Source organism: Colobus angolensis, unplaced genomic scaffold (genome assembly GCF_000951035.1).
Source record: "Colobus angolensis palliatus isolate OR3802 unplaced genomic scaffold, Cang.pa_1.0 Scaffold639, whole genome shotgun sequence".
Classification (NCBI taxonomy): Eukaryota; Metazoa; Chordata; class Mammalia; order Primates; family Cercopithecidae; genus Colobus; species Colobus angolensis.
The window spans coordinates 424,933-433,128 of record NW_012120032.1 but is presented as its reverse complement, the minus strand read 5'-3'; the positions used below and the strand labels follow the sequence as shown (position 1 = coordinate 433,128).

The window sequence follows — 8,196 nt, the reverse complement described above, 5'->3', positions numbered from 1 at the left end:
CCTACTTGGTTTAAATCCTTTCCATAAGCAATATAAAAAGATATAAAAACAATATTAGTATAAACACAACTCTGCAGGCTTCTGCTATATGACTTCATCACTCAAGATTAAACAACAGCAGCAAATTCTCTACTTTTTTTTTTTTTTTTTTTTTTTTTTTTTTTTTTTTTTTAGAAAAGGCTTTTTGTCATGATGCCCAGGCTGATCTTGAACTCCTGGCTTGAGTGATCTGCTTACCTCGGCCTCCAAAAGTGTTGGGATTACAGAGATGAGCTACCACTCCCGGTCTCTCTTCTTTGACTTTTTGAAAGAGTTTGAGGATTGGTATCTGCTTTCTTTAAATGTTTGATAGAATTCAGCTGTTAGGGCATACGGTCCTGGTCTTTTCTTGCTGGGAGACTTTTTCTTACTTATTATATTCCCTTGTTAATAGTTTGTTCAGATTTTCTGTTTGCTAATGATTCAGTCCTAGTAGGTTGTATGTGTTTAGGAATTTATCCATTTCTTATACAATATCCAATTTTTTGGCATACAATTGTCAATAGTATTTTCTTATATCCTTTTTATTTCTGTGGTACCTGCTTTTTCATTTCTGATTTTATTTGAATGTTCTGTCTTTTTTAGTTATTCTAGCTAAAGTTTGACAATTTTGTTTCTTTTCAAAAAATGAGTTACTTTTTTTTATCTCTTATGCTGTTTTTCTAGTCTTTATTTCATTTTCTTTTCTAATTCACTCTTTATTATTTTTTCCCATGTGCTAACTTTGGGCCTAGTTTGTTCTTTTTCTATTAATAGTTCCTTAAGGTATAATATTACTTGGTTTATTTGAGATCTTTTTCTTCTTTTCTGTTGTAGGTACCTATTGCAAGAACTTGCTATTAGAACTGCTTTTGCTGTATCACATGGATTTAATGTGTTGTGTTTCCATTTGTGTTTGTCTCAAGACTTTAAAAAATTTTTCATTTTAATTGCTTCAATGACCTTTTGGTTGTTCAGGATCACGTTGCTTAATTTCCATATATTTGTGAATTTTCTAAAATTACTTCTGTTATGAATTTTGTTTCAAACAATTGTGTTTAGAAAATATACTTGATATAATTTACATTTTTTAAAAATTTGCTGAGACTTGCTTTGCACCTTAGCATGTGATCTATTCTGAAAAATGTTTTTTTTGTGTATGCTTGAGTAGAATGTATATACTGTTGTGATTGGATGAAATATTTTGTTTATCTCTGTTAGGTCCATTAAATATAAAATGTCGTTCAAGTCCAATGTTTCCTTACTGATTTTCCATCTGGATGAATAAAATATTTATGGTTGGCATGCTTTTGTTTTTGTTTTTCTCTTTCAGAACTTTGACTACATGATTCCACTCTCTCCTGCCCTAAAGACTTTCTATTGAGATATTATTCTGATAGTATCTGATAGTAATATTCACTCTCTTTCTGCTCCACTCTTCTATGGAATTTTTCATTTCAGTCACTGTATACTTCATCTCTAAGATTTCTGTCTGGTTCTTTCCTATTGTTTCTATTTGTCTAGCTTCTTGCAATTTTGTATATTTTTTTCAAATTTTACTAAATTTTATATTCATATTTTCTGGTACTTTATGGAACATCTTTTTTAGTATTATTTTGATTTATCTGCTACTGATTTCTAGATCTCTATTTCTTTAGCGTTCATTATTGAAGCTTTATTAGCTTCTTTTGGAGGTGTCATGATTCCTTGATTCTTCCTAATCCTGTGTCCTTATGTTGTCTGTACATTTGAGGGAATAGCCCCTCTCTTGGCCTTTACAGGTGTTCTCTGGCAGGGATACACATGCGTTATTTAATGTAGCCTCTGATTTTGGAAAAGCTAGCTGGTGACTTCCTTGGGGAGGCAGAGCTTTCCATGAGATCTCTAGTTAGTGCACCATTGACTTTGTTTGGGTGGGGTTGCTCTTTGGACTCTGATGTCCTATGGGAGCACTGGCTTTGTTTGACTATACAGTGGAGTTGCTGGGTGAGCACTGTGATGGATTTTGAGGTCAGTCACAAGATATGTACTCTGGTCAGTCAGTTATGTTATTGGTGACCTGAAGTTGGGCAGGGCTGGAGGCTGGACTCCAAGGTTAGGTGGAGTCACTACTCTGGACAGGTGGATCCAGAGACTATGGTCCTTAGAAATACACAATTAAGGATTTCCTCCCTGTGAATGTGGAGCCATGAAGCGGTTTTTTGGCTACGTTGAGAGGATTTGGGAACTCCCAACATCATCCCTAGCAGATCTAGACCCTATAATTTTCTGAGATGCATGAAGATGGAAGTTTTCTTATTTGGATGGACTCCTCGGGAGGGCTTATATGTGGAGTGAAGATACTACATGATTTTCTGGGTTAAGTAGGTTTAGCCCATTTGCTTCTTTAAAATTCACCGAAGTGGGAAGTTCCTTGCCTGGGCAAAGTCACTGGGAGTGTTTCTTGGCTGAGTAAAGCTGCTGCTTGTTAAGTTGCCAAGTTTAGCTGGTCTAGCCCCTTCATTTCTTCAAAAAGGGAGGAGATGGGCATGTCCTTGCTTAGGCAGAATTGTTGGGGTGGTCCCTGAGGTGGGGTGAGTTAAAAAGCATATACGGACTCAAACTAGGTGAAACTTTTCATCATGCTTTTGAAGACACCTTGCTCTGTACTGCATGTTGGCTATGAGGTTGACTGGTATCTGTAATTGGGCACCATAGCTACCAGGAACACAGAGGTCCCAGCATGATCCACTCTTGTCACTATGGTCTCTGCCTCTTTTCTTTGGTTCTATTTGGATCTGAGTGGTTTAGCCATATCATTTTCCTTAGAGTTCCCTGTGAGGTAAGGACAGAGTGGGCTTCCTGGAAAGCATTTTAGAGTGCTAGGAACACATCAAAATAAAAACATGGTAAAACCTAATCAAATATTTTTTCCAGGAGAGAGGGTGTTTTCACTGCTTGACCCCAAATCTCCCTTGACAAGTATACTGATGGTCCTCCATTTACAATGGTGTTGTTTTCCAATAAACCCATTATAAGTTAAAAATGTTATAAGTCAAAAATGCACTTAACATACTGAACCAACTGAACATCATAGCTTAGTCTCACCTATCATAAATGTTCTCAGAATGCCTGTGTTAGCCTACAGTTGGGCAAACTTGTCTGGCAACACAGTATACTGTACAGTATCAATTATTTCCCATCATGATTGAGTGACTGACTGGGAGCTGCAGCTTGCTGCTGCTTCCCTGCACTTCAAGAGGGTATCACACCACTTTCTATTGAATACATAATACTTTTGCATCATTGTACACTCAAAAGTTTCATCTGTATCCATATATAATCAAGGAATGCATCCAACAATTGATACATGCTATAGGGTTACACTGTAAGATTGCTGATACTTTAAAGAACTATAGAAATAAAGACTATAGAGAGAAGAGGAAAGAGTGAGACAGAGAGAGAGAGAGAGGAAGTATTAGGTTCACTATTGTGTCCTGAGGAACTCTTGAAAGTGTACTCCACAAGAAGAAAAAGCTACCAAAGAAACAGGAAGAGAAAAGAAAAAAAAAACAGGAGAGTGTTAAGGAGGTAAAGGGAAAATTATCTCAAAAGGAATTGAATAGTCACCTCTTAAATAGTGGTAGGAAACCAAGAAAACTGAGTGGACTTAGCAACAAAAAAATAATGTAACTTCTCAGAAAATTTGGAAGAATCACGAGAATTGTGCAAATTTAAAGAAAAATGAAGGCAAAGATATGGAAATGGTATCTGGAAAAAAAACAAAACAACAACAACAATAAAACATTTTAGATGTTTTTGTGAAGTAGCAGATACATGGATGTTATTTAGAGAGGGTCTGTAGTCCCAGCCAAATATTGGTAGAGATGTGTAGTAAATATCAAGAGGTGTTTAATGGGAACAACTTCATGGAGAAAATACAGGTAAATATTTGGAATAAAAATATTTATCAGGCAGAGGAGTATACGTGAGAAGTCACAAGTAGAAGAGATGGAATTTGGGGTCATGCAAGTTGGGATACTTCTTCCCATTATAAATAAAGGAAAGAAGAGCTGTATGAGGGCAGATTGGGAGGTAAGCTTTGTAGATTTGGAGGCAAAAGAACACAGGAGAACCCATTAAATGATCTGTATCTTCTCAGTGAAATGGAAAGCAACTTTATCAGCTATAAGAAAAGGAGAATGAATAAAGCAAAGAAAGTTTGGAGAGTAATAAAATTTTTTCTACAAAATATCTCTCTAAAGAGCACATTTCTTAAAATATGTCTTAAAGGAAAGAAAGTATAACAAAACTGTCTCATTTTGTTTATAATTAGAAAGCAATGAATTTGCATCCTGTTTGTAAACTTTTTGTTTCATAAAATCGAAGTTATAAGAAAATTCCCAAATGAAATAAATCATTTTCCCTGGAGTGGGTATGAGGCTTGATAGGAAGATATCTTCATATAAAGTAGCCTCTAGTCTGAGCCATATAGTTCAGGTAGAACGTGGACAAGAGACAGCAGAAAAAGAAGCGCTCTCAAGATGAATAGCAAAAGCAAAGGCATGAAAGTAGAATATGGTAGGATATCCTGCTGTGCCAAACTCATCAAGGGGGCAGAGATGCTATACTCGCTTCTCTTTCCTATCTTCCAAACTAAAGCATGTGTGTGTATGTTAACAATTGTAGTTCCTAAATGCGAAGATAACAATGAAAAGAAAAAAATGACACACACATATATTTATAACTATATATATATAATGATATAACTATATATGTGTGTGCATACATATACACACACACACATATGTATATATATCATTAAATGTGGTTCTTACCCTAGAAGGATTTTTTTTCTGTCTGAGATTCACTTAAAAGTTGGAAAGATATACACTAAAGGAATCGATACTTTATGTTGTTGTTGCTTGCTGCATGTGCCTATAGCAACAAAAGTCTTTAAGAGTGCAGAAACCACAGAAATTTAAAGCAAATACTATTTTTTTTTTTTTTTTTTTTTTAGTACATGGATTCATGGTAACATAGTTACTGACTTATTTTCCTCAGCTCTCCTTTAAACTAGAATCTCTTTCGGAGGAGGCAAGACTGTCTGTATTTCTTTCAGTGGAAGGTAAACAGATAAAGATTTCAAATGGCTTGAATTGAATGCATGCATAATTTAAATGAGGGCAGAACAAGGGGAAAATGACATTGCTAAAGTTTTGTAAGCTCATGCATTAAAGCATAGAATTATTTTTTACATCTGAAAAAATAAGTCTCATTGTATTCATTGTCATTACTGACTCCTCCTGACTCTACTATTTGTCCTTAGCCAAACCTTCACTATGAATTTGTTATTTTTATGCATATATGTTAAATCCTCATTAAATCTATACAGATGTTATGTTTCATTTAGTTAAGCTACTTATTACCTCTCCTCGAAGCTTTTAGCAATGTACATAATCAATAAATACCTATTGAAGTTATCAGATAAGCATGAATTTTTATTGGCAACCTATTAGACAGACATGGCAAGCTGCTTGTAACTTTGAAGCCTGGAAGGCTATCCTGGTGTAAACTCCTGAAAATAATTGTATTTAAATTTCATAGATGTATAAATTAAATCATGGATGTAACTGAGCAACTTAAAAAGAATAAAATCTGAATCATACAAGTTTATTTAAAAAGTAATATATCTTCAAATGTAGCTGTTTGGTTATAAAGTCTTTTTGATATTTATGTTATTGTTTTCTGAACTAAAGTTTACCAAGAAAATGAAAAGCAAGGGTCATATAAATGAAAATTAAAAGCTATAAATTTCCACAGGGATTACATTAATATGCAAATGTGTAATTATCTAAAATTAATTTTCCTCACGTCAAATGTTACTTATATACATGTACATATTTATATCCATGTATATGCTCTCAATATTTATTGTCATTTTAGACTGATATGAATTCAGATAGAGTTTATAATACATAGAGATTCTCATACAAATGTTGAAGCACATTACAGGCTGAAGAAATTATGTGAAAAACAAAATTTTGTACTTTGTATATATGTACACAGTTACAGTCTTTAGAGCTAAAGTGAGAAAACTATTCAAATAAACTCATCTAGAATAATCCCCAGCTTTTCCAATTTTAAATATAGAAAGAAATTAGAGTGGTCAAAAAAATATGTAAGTGAATTCAAAGGCCGAGTTTGGTGGTGGTGAGCTCCTGGGAATTAATAACACCATTGGTCAGGAGAAAACTTAAACACAAGATTCACTCTCAGCCATAGTATTAGAATACCAATCTTTCTTCACTTCGTGCTGTCCAGGAGATCTACAGTATAAACATAAAATGACCTCACATTTCACTCAACAGAAGAGTAGTTTAAGACTCCCCTATGTCCAATACAAATTTAACATGTGCAATATGACTTAGTGTTTCAGTTTTATCTTGCTATAACATAAAGGCACAAAGCATAGTGAAAAAAATATTTCAAAGAAAAAACATTTTCTGACTTATATAACAAAGTCTCCTCTCCCTGACCACATTATGGCTTAAAAGGATTTCTTATCAAACTCTCACCATAGCAAAGAAAAAGAAAGCTTCTCTTACCAGAGTGGATAAAGCTTCAATCTTGCTATAGCGTTTTCTGCAGCTCTTATTTGAAAGACAGATCCACAGCGGCTTTGTGCATACAAGTGATCTGGCTGATCTCCAGTTCCTGCACAAAAAAAACCCAGTATAATTGGCTCTCAAAAAGGTGTTGTAAACATTCATCATGATGGCACTTGCATGTTGAATCTAGTGACTGTTACTCTAGTAGACTTTCTCCAAACAGGCCAATTACATTTCTACTTTCAATATAAGCTGTTTGGTTTCTCTGCTCAATACTGAGATTAATAGTTTTAAAGAAAGCATGCATTTGTGAGTATCTGTTCTATTACTATGTCTGAAAGTGTACTCTAAGATTAAAAAATATACACACAGTTATAAATCAAGATGATATTGTCTGGTACACAAATTTACTTAGCCCCTATATGTCTTTATTTTTAAATTTAACAACAATCAGGCCAGTATTTATGTACTAATGAGATATCAGTGTTATTAAGTCTCTTTCATTTATTATTTGATAAAACTCAAATGAACATTCTATATCTCTGCTTTGCAAAACACCCACCTCAATAATGCCTCCAACATACCCCAGAGTTTGAGACCAACTGTACTGCATTTCTAAGTCCATTAAATATTCCACAGTTTCTTTGCCTAAACCATCAAAGTGGCCCAGACACAATCACATCCTTAAATTTTATGGGAGCAATGAAGAGGTCACAAAGCATTGACTTTTTAAAATTTTTACACATTCAATGTTTCTGGAAGCATTAACTCATTATAACCAAAAGTGGCATATTCTTGTTATCAAATGAATATGAACACTAGATCAAAAATTAATTCTCAATAAAAATAGTCTCAATTTGTGCCACTCTTTATAATGATCTAAGCAATACATTGATCTTACAACTATGTGATTATATAATCTTTGCCTTGCTTCCCATGGGTTTAAAGCCTGGTTAAGTGTTATCAGCAGTACCACAATGAAAAATATGAATTAACTGGATAGAGAGATTTTTTCTTTTTGCATTTTTATATCTGGCATCTTATTTTTCATCATGTATACAAATTAAGCAAGTGCAACAAACAATTTTGTGCAACAATTTATGATTGTAGAAATCTCAAAAAAATGATAACTTATGACAATATAATTCAGAGGATTATAGGTTGATATATACTAGTCTTTTAAGACAACAGATTTCATTAACCTAATTATGTTACTTAGGGAGTCAGAGTGTGGGGGGAGAAGACCTATACTGTTTTTCAAAATAGTGTGTATCAGTCAACTATTATCCTTTATTATTATGTAACAATTGTCTTTATAAAATTTTCCACTAACATTTTCATGTTTAGTTATTTTACTAGAACAGTGAAGACAGCATTATTATTCTCCATTATACACATGATATAACTAGGACTCAAAGGATAAGGACTTGAAATTCTTAACTAGAGAATCTTCTGATGTTCAGCTACATCCAAATAACTTTTTCTTTTAAAACAATATATCTGGCCGGGCGCGGTGGCTCAAGCCTGTAATCCCAGCACTTTGGGAGGCCGAGACGGGCGGATCACGAGGTCAGGAGATCGAGACCAT

The 8,196-nt window shown here is 34.0% G+C and overlaps 1 protein-coding gene across 1 annotated transcript in view; it reads right to left on the bottom strand.

The window, feature by feature from the left end:
* The window catches only part of MGAT4C (MGAT4 family, member C), an 883,869-nt gene that overhangs the window by 482,819 nt on the left and 392,854 nt on the right, over nt 1-8,196 (bottom strand). The window contains exon 2 of the mRNA XM_011963952.1: nt 6,606-6,714. The gene's annotated coding sequence lies outside the window, so the exon portion shown is untranslated. The remainder of the gene's footprint in view (nt 1-6,605; nt 6,715-8,196) is intronic.